Genomic DNA, 17,255 nt, shown 5'->3' on the forward strand with positions numbered 1-17,255 from the left:
CGCGCGGAACTGGGCTGTTAAAGGGGCCGCGCCCCGCACGCCGCCGGCCTCTTCGTAGAATCACAGAATCACCAGGTTGGAAGAGACCTACCAGATCATCGAGTACAACCGTTCCTATCAATCACTAAACCATACCCCTCAGCGCCTCGTCCACCCGTGCCTTAAACACCTCCAGGGAAGGTGAATCAACCACCTCCCTGGGCAGCCTCTGCCAGTGCCCAGTGGTCCTTCCCGTGAAATATTTTTTCCTAATGTCCAGCCTGAACCTACCCTGGTGGAGCTTGAGGCCATTCCCTCTCATTCTGTCCCCTGTCACTTGGGAGAAGAGGCCAGCTCCCTCCTCTCCACAACCTCCTTTCAGGTAGTTGTAGAGAGCAATGAGGTCTCTCAGCCTCCTCTTCTCCAGGCTAAACAACCCCAGCTCTCTCAGCTGCTCCTTATAAGACTTGTTGTCCAGCCCCTTCACTAGCTTTGTTGCTCTTCTCTGGACTCGCTCCAGAGCCTCAACATCCTTCTTGTGGTGAGGGGCCCAGAACTGAACACAGGATTCGAGGAGCGGTCTTTGTGGGTGTGCTGAAGCGCCTGTGGACTCCTCGGTGCCCCATGTCCCGGTTTACCCATCTCACCCCTCCCTGTCCCATCCTACCCCACACATCCCAACCTGGCCCATATCACCACGTCCATCCCTTCCCTACCACTGTACGATTCCCAGCCCAGCGAAAGGGCTGAGATTCCAGATCCTGGCCAGGGTGACACTGTACAGAGCACTGTGAGGTGCCATCCCCCAGCACCTGTGTCCCCCATCCAGAGCGTGTCTTCCCCACCACAGTCCTTGCAGGAGAAAGCACTCCAATCCTATGGGTGCCTTAGTCATAGAATCATAGTATCACTAGCTTGGAAAGGACCCATTGAATCATCGAGTCCAACCATTCCCATCAATCACTAAACCATGCCCCTCAGCACCTCATCCACCCGTCCCTTAAACACCTCCAGGGAAGGTGACTCAACCACCTCCCTGCGCAGCCTGTTTCAGTGCCCAGTGCCCCTTTCCGTGAAAATTTTTTCCTGATGTCAAGCCTGAACCTCCCCTGGCGGAGGGGACTCCTCTCCCTGTTCTCTCCCCCATTGCCATGGGGAGGTTTTAGGACTCTGTGTGGGACAAACCGTATTCCCTCGGCATAGTGCACGCATGTTCTCCCTGTAGCTGGAGTGGGCACTGCCACATCCTTTGGGACAGGCACATCCCTGCTGTGCTGGATGTGGGACCTGGGCTACAACCCGTCCTGACCTTCCGTACCACACCACAAATCTCCTCCCAAGATGCCTGGGGAGGCTGGGTCTTGGCTGAAGGCTGAGCAATATCCACCAAGTCCCTGATTTTGGAATATTTTGATGCCCCTGGACCAGGAGCTGTGGCAGGTCTAGGGTGGGGGAGGGGGAGGGGCGGGGGTGTGCGTGTCTGGGCAGCCTTGGCCCTGCTGCAAAACCATCTGGGCTGCCTTGCTGCTGCCGTCTGCCATCTGCAAGCAGCACCTCACCGCAGCGCTTCCTGCCCCAGAAACCTGTCCCAGAAACTCCCTTGCCATGGAGCCGTGGTCCCGGTCCTACGCCAGCGCACTGGGGTGGCTACCAGCCCACACTCCCAGCCACCTTCCCCACAGCTCCCAGAGTCTGGGGAGTAATTGGGGCTGGCCTCTGTGCTCTGTGGATGGATGCAAGGCATGTCATTATTGCCTCTTCTTCCTGCTGCCCAAACTCACAGAGGTCATGGATGGGCATTCTCCTTCCTTATCCCAGAAGGATTCAGCTTCCCAAGCCCTGGCCAGAGAGGTTGGCACAAGTCTGGGCTCTGCCTAAGCTGCTGAAAATTTAGAGAAGACAAACTCCTTTTCCAGGAATGCTGGTATTCCCTGGAAGCTGGGGGGAACCTCACCAGGACATCGTGCCCTGAGGGCTGCTGCAGCATCCCAGCATCACCAGGCACTCTTTGCAAAGGGAAAAGCTGTCTTGAGATACCCAGTGTGCTAATTTAAGATGTAACATATGGCACAGATAAATCTCCGCAAGGAACAGGAGTGTTGTGCTCTCCAGGTAAAAGGAAGTGGTTGGGAGCAAAGGAGCAGAAAGGGGGTCAGGTCACCCTGACAGAAAACACGAAAGTTTGAGCAAAGAAGCAAAAGTTGTTGGTTAGAAGATGCTGTCAGTCAAGAGGCCAAGCAACAGAGAAGCAAGTGGTGAAGCTCGCACTGTTAACATGTGCACCAGGGTACCATGCTGTTCCAGTGAGGAGTGAGAGTGGTGGGGTTGATGGAGATGCCAAGAAACTTAAACATGGGCCAGACTCAGGGCGAGAAGATTCAGCAGGGTGGGAAAATTTCCCCAGGAAATCCCCCCTGCCAGAGACATCGTACCAACCCTTGCAGCCAGAGCCTGCTGGCTTAGTGAGATGTAGAAACCTCGTTTATTCTGTGATTCCAGAGGTCTGAGTTACCCAAGCACAAAAATTCTGAACGGAGCACAGGGGGAAATTGCTTATTCACACTTGAATAACTTAAAAATGGCTGAACCAATTTTACTTAAACTTTCTCCAAGAATTCCCCTTGGAACCAAGCCACGCCTGGTGAATTTCAGCCCAAAAGGAATTTATTTCAGAAAAGGATGAGAAACTGGAGCAGGGAGCGGGGTTGCGCGGGTGGGGGGAGGATGCTCCATATAATCCCCTCTCTCCCTGCTCACTGTAATTAATGAGCCCCTGCTCGCTCCCACCAGACCAGTGCTGCCAGTTGGCCTCTCCCCAAGGGCTCACACTCCCCCAGTGCAGGAAGTTGCTGCTCTGTGGCCCTGGCCAGAGGCTAAGGATTTTTGGGTCCAGCCAGCAGCAGCACAGGTAGCTGGCTGGGGAGCCCCGGGCTGCTGCCTGGGTGTTGCAGCTGGTGGACAGCCTGGAAAGCAGAGCTGCCAGGGCTCCAGCGCCTGCACAATAGGAAATAACTGTGGTTACTGTGTGGTATTTGCTGGCAGGGGCTGGTTCTGTTAACGCCAATGTGCCTGCTTTTGCAAGGACTCGGTGCTGAGGATGGTGGTGCTGCAGCCCCCAGGGGACAGGGTGATGTCAGGGATAGGGGACACACAAGCCCATAGAAACTCGGACATCTCCCAGCCTAGCACCTGGGGAGATGGATGGAGCTGGACAGGGCTGCAATAGAGAACGTGTCAGCATGACATGGGCAGGGATAGGCTGAGAGGTGAAATGTGGGGAGGATGTCTACAGCACTGACCAGAGTTAGCAATGCTCTGCCTTAGAACAGGCCTCCAACCTCCATGGCAAAGCTGTGGTACTCCTGATGTCCCCAGGAGGCATTCTCACTCAGATATGGAGCAGCAGGATGGTAGAACCTGCTAAAGAGAGAGGAAAGGAAAGCCCAGAAAAGCAGCAATGGCTGTGGATATCCAGAGGACAAATCTCCCTGCCCAGCCATTTCTCTGTGATAAATTTCCCACCCAAAGACCCCATCCTGCTGGAGCAAGCCTGAATTTCACTCCCTGTTTCCAAACACAGCCCCAGCATGCTCCTGTGGTGGCTCCACATTGCACACCTGTGGTGTGTGTCAGACCATGGCCAGGTTATATGGATGCACCCACACGCCCTGCCCACTGCACCCAGCCACCGCTCCTCACCTCCTCTGTCTGCGGCAACTTCATCTACAGCTTAATAAGGAGAAGGTGATTAGGGAAAAAAATATTCCTATTTCTCAGATCTAAGGGTCATCAAACGAAATTGCCCAGCGAGACTTTTTAAACAAACAGAAGGGAGTGCATTCCTCACCAGCATAGCCACAAGATAGGTACAGGGATATGTATTTGAAGGGTGTCACTGAGTGGATGGGAGAAAAAAACTCTGCAAGAAGCTACCATTGCCTGCTTAGCAGGAGTGCAGCCATGCTGGGGATGCAGAAAGCCGACATGGGGGGTTTCCCCCGGTTTCTGGGCTGGGTATCACTACAATGGGGCCATCGTGGCATTGGATGGCATCTCCATTTTCCTTGTCCTCCCTGGAGTGGAAGGGCAGCACCTGGAGGGACAATGCCTGACAGAGGCAGATGCTGGGGGTTCCTCTGTGCCATCTCTGGCACAAGGAGGGCCCCAGGGGACCCATCGCCCCATTCCCAGCGTGGGGAGCGTTGTCATGTGCCAGCTCGCCCAGTTGACGCGTCTACTGCTGGGTCAACACTGGCTCCAGTCTGTCTCCTTCCCAGGCTCCCTGGGCACTCACCCCTCCAGGCTCTCCTCCCGGTGCTGCTGGGTGCTTCGTGCTAGCAGCAGGATCAAGTGGCTGGCAGCACCCATGCCAGTCCAGCTGGACCTGCAAGGCAGCCATGTCCCACCACTTGTGGTCTGCACTTCCCACTCTCTCCCGTCCCACCCACATCCAACACCCCTCACCTCTGGCAGCTTCAGGATGCAGTTAAACACTTCAGCACTTAAAATTTCAGGTGCTAATTGCTTAGTAATGAAAACTTTAATCACAGGGCAATTAAAACCTTAAGTAGCTGTGGGAGATCCATTCCATGTCAACAAAAAAAGAGTGCCGTCATGCTCCGGCACCACCCTGGCATGGTGTGGAATTGTGGGGCTGGGAAAGCCCATCCTGTAACCCTGCTATCCCCTGCTCCAGGGATCTGGGGAGCCCCCTCCTTCCCACGCAGAGCAGGAGGTGGCCGAGGAATGATCAGCTACTGCTGTAAAACTTAAAACCCAGCTAATTTTGGATTAAGTGCCATATGAAAGGGTTTTGTTATTTTAAATCTCCTACTTTCCAAATTCTCAGGATTAAAATTCTCTGCATTTATTTTAACCACATAACATTTGCAGACAAATCACTTCTCCCAGTGCAAAGTTTGAAGCAGGCTTAGGATATAAAGCTCAGCCACAAGCTTCAGAATGAAATTGCTGCAAGCTCCTGCCAGCAGCCGCCAGCCAGCCCTGTTCACAGGCATGTGCTTGCAGGAGAGCCCAGCCACCAGTTCTGCAGGGGGAAGGGGCCTGACCTGCCAGGTACTGGCGCCTTGGGAAGCACTGTGAGGAGGAAGGGTGGCTGGAAACCTGGACCTTGCGCTGATTCCTGCACTGAGGATGAGCCCTTAGGAAAAAATCTCATGAGGTTTGTGTGATTGCAGAGCTGGACCTGTTTGCTGCAGGGTGCATGTTGTAACTGTGCTGATGCTGTCCAGGTGACATTGTCCACTTCTGTATCAGGCCTATCTCATCAGATGCTGGCAAATCCTACATCGGGGGGAAATCAATCAATCAATGTTTATTCCTGCTCTATAGCCCATGGGGTAGGAAAGGGAAAGGAGGCATCCAGCCTTGCAGGACTCCAGCTCTGCGAAGACAGCACTTGGGAGGCAGGAAGAAAAGGCTCCAGGGCTGGGGGCCGAGGCTCAGCCCCAGCTGCTGGGAGGTGTGGCAAACTGCCCCCCATTCTTTATCAAAAGCAGCATCCGTGTCTGGCAAATGTCACTCTCCTTTGCGCTTCCCAGCTGGGAGGTCCATTTCCTCCTGCTGCCTCCCACCAGCCCTTTCCCCTCGCTGCCCCTCAGCCCATGGCAGGATGGGGTATGGTGGGATGCACGCGTGAGAAAGTGACCATGAGGTTGGGAGGACCAAGGTCAGGACATCAGTCAGTGATGCTTCATGGTGGGGTCCTCACCCAGGCCACCACCCACTTGGGCACTTTTGCCAGCCAGGCAACTAGCAGTCTGGTCCCATCAGTGACATTTTAGGGGGCTGCACATGAAGTGCCAGGACAAACATCCTTTGCATGCTCTGTCCTGAGCTGGGGGCATCCCAGTGCCTGCCTTAGTCACAGGTAGCAGGTGCTCTCGAAACACAGGGCAGTTTAGGGGTCAAATCCTGCATCCCAGCCTGACAGTGCAGAACCATTCCCAAGTCAGCACAGTGACCCTAGGCTGGGTGAAAAAATATTTGAGGTTCCTGCTTGTCTTTGAAGCATGCAGAAATCCTCTGCAGAACCTCGTGGTTGCAAAAAGCCAAGAGGCCTCACTGCAGAGCTGATTGCTCCCATGGACTGAGCACACAGGCACTGGCACCATGTCCTGCTGGGGCTGCCTCAGAGCAGCCAGAGATGACAGTGGCAGGGCCAGGTGCAGGGCCTGGCCCCTCTAGGCACTGCAGGCCAGAGGCAGCCCTCAGAGAAAGGGGGCTTTCCTGGAAGCTAAGCTAAAGCTTTCGCATACCCTAGCCCTAAGGGTACCCTAGTCTTGCCTCCCACCCCACCTGGAGCATCCCTTGCCCAAAGCCGGCTCCGGATGCTGTGCCTCCCGTCACCATGGCAACCCCCATCCTTGCTGGGTTGCCATGGCTCCCCAGCCCCCAGCCGCATCTGCATCCTCAGTGTGGAGAGGACCTAGTGTTTTGGGTCCTCAGGGACTGCCACTATGGCCGACATCCTGTAAAGCCTGGGAATGGAAGCACAAGTGGGGTGAGAAGGAGGGTTGACAGCATGCTGGCATCTCCACATCACCTGGCACCATGGGGGCATGGGCTCTGGGACCACCTGGGACCTTTGAGGGCTGGTGGGAATGGGATCATCCAGAAGCATCACTTTGCAGCTTCCCCTCACACTTTCCAAACTTATCTCCTCCCTTTCCAGTGTTTCTCTGCTCAGCACAGCTGCCCTGGCTCCACAGGACTGTGTTGGTGGGAAGGTGGGCAGATGCCAAAGCCCTTTGGTGTGGCTGCACGCTGGCAACATCAACAACACCAAGCATATATGACCACTAACCTGTACCTCATTGTCCCGTGCCCACTGTCCCCTTGAAACACTGTCCCACCTCTTGCAAATACTCTGCCAGCCACTTGGGGAAACCTCAGTGTGGGGCTCCAGTCACTGCACTTGCTGCACCAGAGTTACGGCTCTGCTCGGCAGCAGCACGCGAGCCTGGCGGACTCCAGGCTAGCTGTGCTAAATAAACACAGCCACCGTGAGAAAAAGGCAGCCAGGAATAAATAGTCAAGCAACATAATAAGCTGAAGGAATAAACAAAGGGGAGACGTGTCCAGGCATAGCACAAGCCTCCGACTTCACGCTTCCAAGCCCAGCTCTCACCCTGCCCTTGTGCCCCACAGGTGGTGGAGCTTGACCTGCTGGCAGCACCCCAGCTGGCTGTGCCTCTCCCACCCCTCCAGCTGTAGGGATCCCCTCTCCCCACCACGCTGCATTCCTGGGGTGCCTCAGGACGGCAGTGCAAAAACCCTGGGAAAGTGCCAGGCAGCGCTTGGCCTGCCCAGGATTTGCATCTACTGCTGTGGTGCTCGGCTTGGGAGGGACAAGCCCAGGTTTAACCATTGCTTCCCCTGGGGCTGCCTCTCAGTTCCTACCTAGTTTTATTGTAGCCCTTTCCCAAAGTAACTGGGCTCAAGGGACCAGTGCGGCCTCTGTGCTCTCTTTCCACTCCAGCGCTTGGGAGCTTTCTTCATTCAAAAAGTTTGCTGCAAAGCGGATGATGCGAGAGTGGGAAAGGGATAGCCCTGTGGGATGTGGTGCAGTGGGAACATCCACTGACCAGCTGCAAACCTGGGACACAGACCCACAGCTACCGCCCTGGAGCCTGGGTGAGGTTTGGGTGGTGTGGTGGTGCCAGGGCCACCTGAGAACCTGCAAACTCAGTGCTTCCCTGGGAAAACCCACAGCATGGGACCCTGAAGCCAGTGAGGGTGAAGGCTGCTTGAAGGACTCGAGGAGTAACACGTTGTCCCCATCACCGCAAACCTCCTTTAAAACTCTCCACAGGCCCCTGACACTTCACCTCCATCCCTCTCCAGCTGGCATCCAGCAGTGCTTAGCGAGGGAACAAAGGAACATGGTTTAAAGTAGCCAGTTATTTTAAGAGCCTGCACTGGCAGTAACAGGCGAAAAATAGAAAGAAAACCAGAATAAGTGACAGAAGAGCATTCCCCAATACATACTTTCACAGCAGTGCTTCCATGAATTTGGTGTAAAATCTTTTGCAGGCGAGAAAATTGAAGTAAAAGGAAAACCACTGCAAGTCCATCTGCTAAGCTGCACCTGGGCATCTCGGCAGGGCAGTACTCTGGTAACATGGCACTACCAGCAGCCAGGAGTTCAGCTGATGGGATTTTCTGTGTAAACTTGTAATTTACAGGTTTCCCTTGTTTTTTTTCCAGTCTGAAAGCATGAGTACAAAATAAATTGCTGGCACATTGCACCCTACGCCAGTGGCTGGGCAGACAGGGCTGCCAGGGCCCAGATACAGCCAGCTCACCCCAGGAGCCCGTGACGACAGAGCTGCAGCTTTGGCTTGGCCCGGACATCCGTCATGCCCTCTGGCATAATTTTGCTGAGATTTCCAAGTGAGCCTTGTTTGATCTTTGTCTCCACACGTCTGGAGGAGCAGCCTGGCTTCTACCTGTCCATGGCAGGGTGCTTTCCCATGCTGCTTGGCAGTGAAGATCCAGGGACTCAGCTTGCTGCAAAGAAATCAACAATGTACGATTTATCGTCTTGTGAGCACTACATTCCCCAAAAGAGCCCATACACAGTGCAGCTCTTTCCACTGTGTGCTGATTGGGATGCTGTAGTGGCCATCCTGCGTGCCCCAATTGGAGAAATGGCCCCTAAAGCTGGCACCAGAGAAGGCTTTTACTAAAAGTGTTTGTGTGTACATTTATATTTGGAAAAAACCATGAGGAGAGGTAGAGGAATGTGGGACACACTGCTCCAGCAGCTTGTGGGTGCTGGGGCCAGTTTAGCAGGCCTGTGGCTGGGTGACCGTGGTGTGCGCTTGCCTGCCACTTCTGTGGGAGCCTGGTGAGACGGGGAGGAGCAAAGTGGTGAGGGAGGACCTGCCCATCCCACACCTGTGTGCAAGAGAGAGGGCAGGGAAGGCAGACGGGAGGAGAGATACATCTGGGACTGCACTGCCCTAGTTCCAAAATGCCCCCAGGCTGAGAAGTGGTGGACCTGGCACAGGAGGGGACCTGTTCTTCTTTGGCAGGCAGCTGGATCCAGGACACTTGACTCTGGTACAGAGCGGAGGAGATCACCTCAGCTCAGTTTGCCCAGTGGTGGTCCCCAAATCAGCTGCACCCCATCAGAAAGCTGCAGCTCCCAATCCAGTCACATGCTGTTTTGCTCCCTGCAGTGGCTACCCAGGATGCTGTGGTATGTCCCTGAAGTCAGCATGTTTTTTTTCCTCCTAACTGTTTACCAGACTCCAAACATCATGAAAAACACCCCTGACTGAGCTGCTGGGTTGTCATCAGGCTGGGCTGGTGGGAACATCCCTGCTCACCCCAAACGCCTGATGCTGCACCTGGCACTGTCTTTGCCTGCAGTGGGGTGGCAGCACATGGGATGGAGCCATGGGGAACAGGAGCAGGGACAACAAACACAACCCTCCCCCTTGGCACCCATAGGAATGATGCCCTGAAGGCAAAGGTCATGCTGGAGGAGTGCTGAGCACAATCCCCAGGACAAACAGCACCCACACACAGTGTTTGGGGCAGGACCCTGTGGGTCCCAGGGGCTCAGCAGGTGCAGCTGTGGGTGCCCCACATCACCGCTCACCCACACCCCCCTGCCGGTTCCTGGCCTCCAGCAGAGCATTTTGGGGGGAGGTCAAACATTTTCTTCTTTCTCTGCCCCCTCCCTTTCCAAGATGAAGAATTTAATTTTAGTTTTTACAGTCCCTTCTAGGTGGATAAATCCCTTCCTGGCGAGTCCAAGCCCTGGAAAATCTTGTGAATCTAACGCTGGCCCTTCTGGCAGTCACTGCAGCAATTCCTGTTTCTCTCCAGCCGCACTCTGTAAAGTTTTATAGTTTCCTGGTTGTAGCTGCAAGGCCCCAGCAGTGCCGAGGAGGGTGGTGGGGGGAGAGCCCAGCGCTCAGGAAACACAAGGCCAGGGAGGCAAAGTGGGGAATCACTGCCAGGTGGGACGTGCCAGGGTGACAGGTCCCTCCACGGGCTCCTCTGGGCAGGGATGACCTGCTCGTGGGAGGCATGGTCCTGAACATGGGGATTCAGTCCGTTATAGCCATCAACCCATCCGAGGGTGGATCTGGGCCAGCTTTGCTCGTTTGTCATGGGGCAGTGGTGGAGAGATGCTGTTCATTACCCACCTTGAGCACGCACCTAAGGACTGGGCAAAGCCACTGGTATTGCAGCCCCACTGAGTGTAAGCAAGGCCTCATGGCAAGACCCAGCATTCCTCTGAGGCTGCTCCCTAATGAAAATCAGCTTCAGATCTGCTTTATATCAGCTCAGCACTGCTCTGGCCCCTAGAGGGACAAAGAACTCGGATAGCAAGCAATGCCATGACACCGCCCATTACTTTGCTCATCCCCATTGGCCATGTGTGTGTCCTGGGGGGGTATTATGGCACCTTCACAGATGGGAAAGCAAGGTATGGAGGTACTCTGGTACTCCAGCTGGGACCAGTTTCATCCTGGAGTGGGACATGCTACTTCACTGGCCAAGTGATGTGGAAGGCTTCCTGTACTTGTAGCTTTGCAGTGGTGGCTGTGTTCCCCATGGTGATCTGCTCCCCTGGGACCTGTTGGCATTCATGCATGGGGCAGACAAAACACCGTATTACTGAATCTCTCAATTTTCTTTTTGAGCCTTGCCTGTATTTTGCACCTTCTGGCAGAAAATTTCACCCCCAGCAAGGTCAGAGGAGAGAGGATGGGTCTGTCAGCAGTGGGAGGTAGCAAGAAACCCCTGATAATGTCCTGTCATGGCTAAAAATTCCAGCTATTTTAGGACATACTAGGGAAGCAGTGAGAGACACAAGTGCCAATACTGTGATGCCATCAGCTCCATTGATGCTTCTGCTCTGCTTTTGAACGCTGAAGTCACCACACTTGGCTCCGGCTGCTCTGTTGCTAAAATGATACGGTAAAAATAGTTTGGGGAGAAGAAGAGAGTATGATGTGCAGGAAGGTGATTTCTGGTGGAAAAGAGAGAGAATTAGTGCAGAGAGGAGAGGAATGAAAGGGATGCCATAGCAGTATGCAGCCCTGTGATCTGGCCTGGCATCCTGCCACTGGGTCTCGAGGGGCTGCGAGGCATTGTAGGGGCCAACAGACTGTAACCGGGAGGAGGACGTCTGAGTGGGAAATGACATTTGCACTGCTGACCCTACACCAGGGCTTTCCCACACCCTCCCTGGTCACCCAGCAGCTGGGGACAGGAGAGTGCCAGTGGATGGCAGGGCACGCATGGGTGCTGGGGTGGGCAGCGGCACAAGTGTGACCCAGGGATGGGGATGCTTCTGGGCGAGTGCTGCAGAGGAAAATCTCTCCTCTGATTCCTGCTGCAGCCAGGCTAGGATGTCCCCATCACCTCCACCGGTGCCATCTCACTGAGGGCCACCACGGGTCACCGAGCAGCAGAGAGACCTGTCTCACACTTCATGCCCTTCCCACAAACCAGGGGTCAGGGGGAGACGGCCAGGGGGGCTGTAAACTCTGCATTACCACTAATTAAGCACTTGGCTGTCACCGAGGCCTCCCAACACGCCTCTTTCCTTGACACTTTTACTGTTTGGGGAAATGGCATCTCGGGCCTTTGATGAACTCACTATGAAGTTGAAAGGAGCTCGTGGCCGGGTGCCAGGGCCTGTCGCAATTGTCTCTCAGGCTGGGGATGGGAAATGACCCATTTATAAAATGTGAGGTGATAAATGAGACCTGGGAAACAGGAGACACTGACTCTGTAGATAAAAGGCAGGATGAACCAGAGTGGCTGCTGGACATCCCTGCCTGCCCCCAGCCCCAGCTGGCACAGGTACAGCCGGGCTAGGGTGAACCTAATGGTGGGCAAAGCTTGTCCTGCTGCCGATGCCAGCATGGCATCCAGTCCCAGCCATGGCGGGGACATGAGCTGGGGAGGAAGGTGGCAGGCACTGAGCAGGGCACAGTGCTGAGGAGAACTCCTATGGGGTTGTTTAGAAGAGGGCATTTCTGAGGTGAAGCAGATTCAAAAGCTGGAAATCCAGGGCAGGGACAAGGAGGAGGAAAATGCCCTGTTCTCAGGATGTCAGGAGGATCAGCTGCAATCTGTGTCCTGCCACAAAGCCAGCTTGTGGCTGTGTCATGGCCCCACATGCTTTGCCTGGGGAACATGCAGCCAAGGAGGTTACTGGAGCTGCTCACACTGCTTAAAGTGCCACCAGGACACTGGAGTGGCTGAAGTGCAGGTGACAGTGAGTACGATCTGCATCCCTGCCGCCCTCTCATGGGGACCCCCATAACACCACCAGCACAGACCCTCCTCTTACAGGGGCCCAAGTCCCTGCCTTGGGTCAGGGTGGGCCATAGGGGCTGACTCCCGAGGTGCAAAAGACCTACTAAGTCTGCAAAACCTACAAAAAAACCCCCATGCAACATAAACCATGTCCATGGGAGACTCTCAGATTCCCATGGACAGGTGCAGAAGACCTACAAAGTCTACAAAACCTAGAAAAAGAGCATGCAACACAAACCATGTCCATGGGAGACTCTTAGACTACCTATGTCCTGAGCAAATAAGGTGTGATCACAGATTGAGCCATCACCTACAGCTACACAATCAGCCACCTCCCAGGCACTCCCCGCCCCCTGCATTCACCCCTCACCCTACCTCTGTCTGGCTGTTGGCCACGGCTCAGGTCCAGAGTGGAAAAGCAGGTGAGGGGCTGCGCCACAGAATTGATCTCAGTCAGCTCAAGGTGGCTCCCAGGAAGGCAGACAGTTCCCCACAGCTCCAGTCCCTGATCCCAGGGAGTTGGGGCTGTGAGAAGGGAGTAGCAGCTGTTCCTGTCCCTGTCCCCCAGGCTGGGGCAATGCTGGAGTCACCCCTCCCTAGGGCTGGCTCCAGCATCTGGTGTGGGGCAGGAAGACACCAGCCCTCTTCTTGCAGCAGCTGATTGCAATGGGCTTTTTAGGACAGGCCAGGCTGCAGGGCCAGATCTCTGCAGAAGGGCTAATTACTGCCAATTAGTTCTTGTCAGGCCTGGCTGGTGGCAGGTGATAGGTTTTGCCATGCAGCTGGAAGGAGAGTCTCTGGATTTCACAGATCCACACATAACGCAGCCACTTGTTAGTTGACTGTGGGCAGCCCAGACTCCATGTGCGCAAGAGCCTCTACCCTGCACAGAAGCAGCTGTGGCTGCACTTGGCTTGGGCTGCTGCCGAAAGACCGAGGAGGATGGTTTCCTCTGTGCTATGAAAACCCTGGGGCACAGAGATGCTGTTTTTCATCCTTCCTTGGGCTTCACCTCCCATTATAGCACAGGTGTCCATTAGGATCTTGCCCATTCCCTGGGGTGACACAGGAGCAGCACTGGGCATGCCCTTCTCCTTGGAGGAGCACAGCCCTGTACACCTCTGGGGATGGAGCTGAGGGAGACCTGCAGTGAGCAGGTCCCTGCTGCTACATCCTTTGGGCTCTACAGGGCAGGCTGCTTGGGCCTTTATCTCCAAGGCATGTAGCACCAATATCCCATCCTCTATAATCCTCAAAAAACCTCAATTTGCCTTTTAGGACTCTTGTTCATGTTCCTGCTCTGCCCCACATTTTAAGAGCTGCAGTACCATGACGTCATCCATGCATTTGAGCCTTATTTCTTTTTAACACTGTACGTGTGTGTGTGTGTGCACGCGCGTATATGTGTATATATATTTTCATCTTATCCTCCCTGCATTGTGTTTCTCATTAATTATTCACATCTCATGAAATAGGAATGAAAACAGATTGCATGATGCTGGCAGGAGTCTTGCAGGAGGGAAATCAGCCTCAAGATTTCTCGCAACCACTGCTGGGCTCAGGCATGAAACCTTTCGCCCCAGGCACAGGGTGCCTGGTGCTGGGGTCTCCTGCTGAGCATCAAAGCATCTGGGAGAAAGGGACTCTGACTGGAGGGAGACTGTGGGGAGCCCCTCGGCTGTGCAGGGTGGGGGATGGAGAACTCTCCCTGCCCCTGATGATTTCCTGCCACGGTTGAGACCCGCTCCAGCCTTCAGCCGCTGGATTTCATTACGTGTTTTTGACTGAAAGAAATCCCTTCCCCACAGAGGTGCGTGCTGATGGCAATGGAGTCACATCCTAAGATTGCTTGTGATAGACTAAATAGACAGGGGCCTGCCACAGCCTCCCACTCAAAGGCAGTTTCCCCTGTTCCTGAGCCCTCTCCAATTTTTCCACATCTTTTCTCAAGCTGGGATTCAACTTCTGCTCCTGGTTTCACTCACTGTATGCAGAGCTGGGCACATCCTGGTCCCTTTCCCCATCTTTTCTCCTTTGGCATGCATGTCCTGGACAGTACACAGACAAGAACCGCTGTTCCAGCTCCACCCAAATAGAACTTGCTTTTTGGAATAGCTCTTTCCTGCTCCCCCCACAGCCTGTTGTTATTTAAAAATCTGCTGCATGTACTTGATCTCTTCCATTTTTAAGAGATTGTCAAGAAGAGAGGACTGAAGCAGGTCCCTCTTTGCACCCTTTTAGCCTCTCACCACCCCACCCCATGCCCATCGCCCTCGCCATCCTCTCCTCTACACGTAGGCAGAGCTGTGTTGATTTAAGCAGCAATACTGCAATATTTCTAGCACTTTGCTCTGTGCTCTCTGCCCATTGTAATCTTTTCTTTGCTCTTTTGACCATCAGCATATATTGAATAAGAGCTCTTAATTGAGCTGTCTGCATTGACATGTTGGGCTTGTACTTAGTGGCTATAATTAATTTAGGACAATATACATGAATTATCTTGATTAGTCTATCCAAGATGCATCATCTTGCACGGGCCCATGGTGGATGTCATACATCTTTGTGCAATCCTTTCCCACAGCAGCGGAGTCCTTCAGTGTTAACTAACCTAAATATGTCACGTTTTTGCTAACATGCTGCCTTCTCCACATCATTAATGAGTGCAATAAACCACATCGATACTAACACTCAGCAGCCCGCCCAGCCCTCCACTAACCTCCTGCCACAGGGAGTAGTGACTCTTCCCACAGGCTGGAGGCAGGAACCTGGCAAGATCGAGGTGCCCAGATACCTGGATAGATGATGGGATGGGGGTGGCTTCATGTGGTGGATGCCACTGAGGGCTTTACCACCTCCTAGTTGGGTTGGCCAACAGAAAAACTGGCCAGTGAAAGGTCTTGGTGGACTGCATTGTGGTCAGCACGTAGACCTTGAAAGGCATGCCCATGTTTACATTTCTGTAATGTATTTTTCTGGGAGTGGGGAGGTGGGAGGTGAGTGGTGCCTGGCAGCTTTCCACAACCGAGGAAACACAACGGTGCATCTGTTCAGTCCTGCTCCTGTTGACTCCTCCACTTCCCCAGCCTCTCTGCAGCCATACTTTGGCCACATCCTTCCACACTCACTGCTTGCCCCCTGCAGGAAGCCCTTCGTGGGGCTCTCCTGGAAGTGCTCAGCAATGTCAGAATGTGTTTTCAGGCATGGCAAGAGATTCCCTGCTCCTGTGGGAATGCTGGTGTGCCTCTGGACCCACCACCAGCAGGACAGGTTATGCTTATGGGGACGTGTAGTGGCTTGACCTGAAGAAGGGCTGATGCTGGCTCCGGGGCAGGCCTTTTTTAAAAAGCAGTATGCATCACTGCGGAGACCTCCTTTGATAGTTGTACTACAAACAAACAAGCAAACAAACAAACCAACCCTTCAGATATCACTTGGGCAGAAAAATACAATTACAGGACTTAGGTTTCCAACATCAACCTCACCCTGGCACATTGGAGAGCCTTGAAACCAGCAGCTGTTTAACTCTGCATCCATTTGCAGGTCTCCCCCAATTTCCCAAGCGCTGCCGAGTTATTTACCCAGTGCAATAGCGCACTGAGATGGAGGAAACTTGGCGGCCCCAGTGACGGCTGATCTCAAGGCAGCAGGGAGATGCGGCACACAAACCTCAGCACGCCAGCAGCCTGACCTTGCCCAAACAACCACATGCTGTAGGATCCTGTTTGGGACAGACAGAGCAAGACGGGAGAGATGTTTAGGCTAAGTCCTCGGTATTTAGCTGTCGGAATTTAACCCTGCTGGTTCTGATTATGGCTCAAGAAGTTCAGCTTCCATCTCAGACCACCAGTTTTGCCCACTTAAGAGCAGTCGGTATCACCTCTGACCCCCCAGCAAGCTTTATTACTGCAGCCCATGAGGAAACAGCCACATTGGCTGCCTTGTAAACCCCAGGGCTGTGGAAGGCTTGTCCCAGCAAATAAAACCCTCGCAGATGCCCTCAGCCTCCATAAGCTCCCTGGGGTCCCCCAGGGCCACCCAGCATTGCTAGTCCTATCACAAGATCCTCTGCTGAGGTGTGGGAGAGGGGAAGAGCTGTGGGCACCCATAGCAATGCCACTCGCTGGTGGCTGGTCCTCTGGGAAGGTTCCTGTGGGGACAAGGTGTCCCCATGGGGACACCACTTGTTGGCAAAGGGCTGAGGTTGCATTTCCTCACAGCTGCTTTTGTTCAGCCAGCAGCTGGTATGGTGCTGTTCTTCACACTGCAAACACTTTGCAGCCGTGAGCAAGCTTTCCTGTTCTTCTTATGCAATTGCTGGAGGGAGACATCACAGTTCTACTTTCCTTGCCCCTGGCTGACTTACCAACAGAGATGGAAGGAGAGCTGACTCCAGAATTAGCACACCCCTTCCCGGTTATGGGGGTCCCCCATCTCCTGGCCTTGTTTGTGTCCTCTCTGGGGACACTTCCCTGGGTCCATGTCCCTGATGGGCTTGGGACTGGGTAGATGGCCCCAAGTGGTCCCCATCCCCACTGAGGCGTCTCCTCATCCTAAGCCCACTTGCTGTCATCTCCGTTGATCTCCTCAGAGCCTCCCCTGGACACATGTGGTCCCAGGGGCTGCTCCTGTCCATCCATACCCTTCCTTCTGCAGCCTGTTCTGGGTATGCTTGGTTCAAGGATTTCCCCTAGTGGCTTGGGATTCCCTAAGGACACTGCAGCCTGTGCCCAGCCTGCTTCCCAGCACCAGAGCCAGCACAAGCCTCCTTGGCATCTCCTCTGCCAGCACCCTCTCCTCCACACTCAGACATTCCTGGCTGCAGATGTTCCTCCTGCTGTGGTCTGGGCGTCAGGGATCAGCACCAATGGCACCTCATCCTGGCTGCAAAGCTGCTGGGGATCCTCCTCCAGACAAGCTGAAGGAAAACCTCTGTGAGCTTTCCATTTCTGTGCAGCGCGCCAAGG

Source organism: Phaenicophaeus curvirostris, chromosome 10, assembly GCF_032191515.1.
Source record: "Phaenicophaeus curvirostris isolate KB17595 chromosome 10, BPBGC_Pcur_1.0, whole genome shotgun sequence".
In the NCBI taxonomy this organism is placed as follows: Eukaryota; Metazoa; Chordata; class Aves; order Cuculiformes; family Cuculidae; genus Phaenicophaeus; species Phaenicophaeus curvirostris.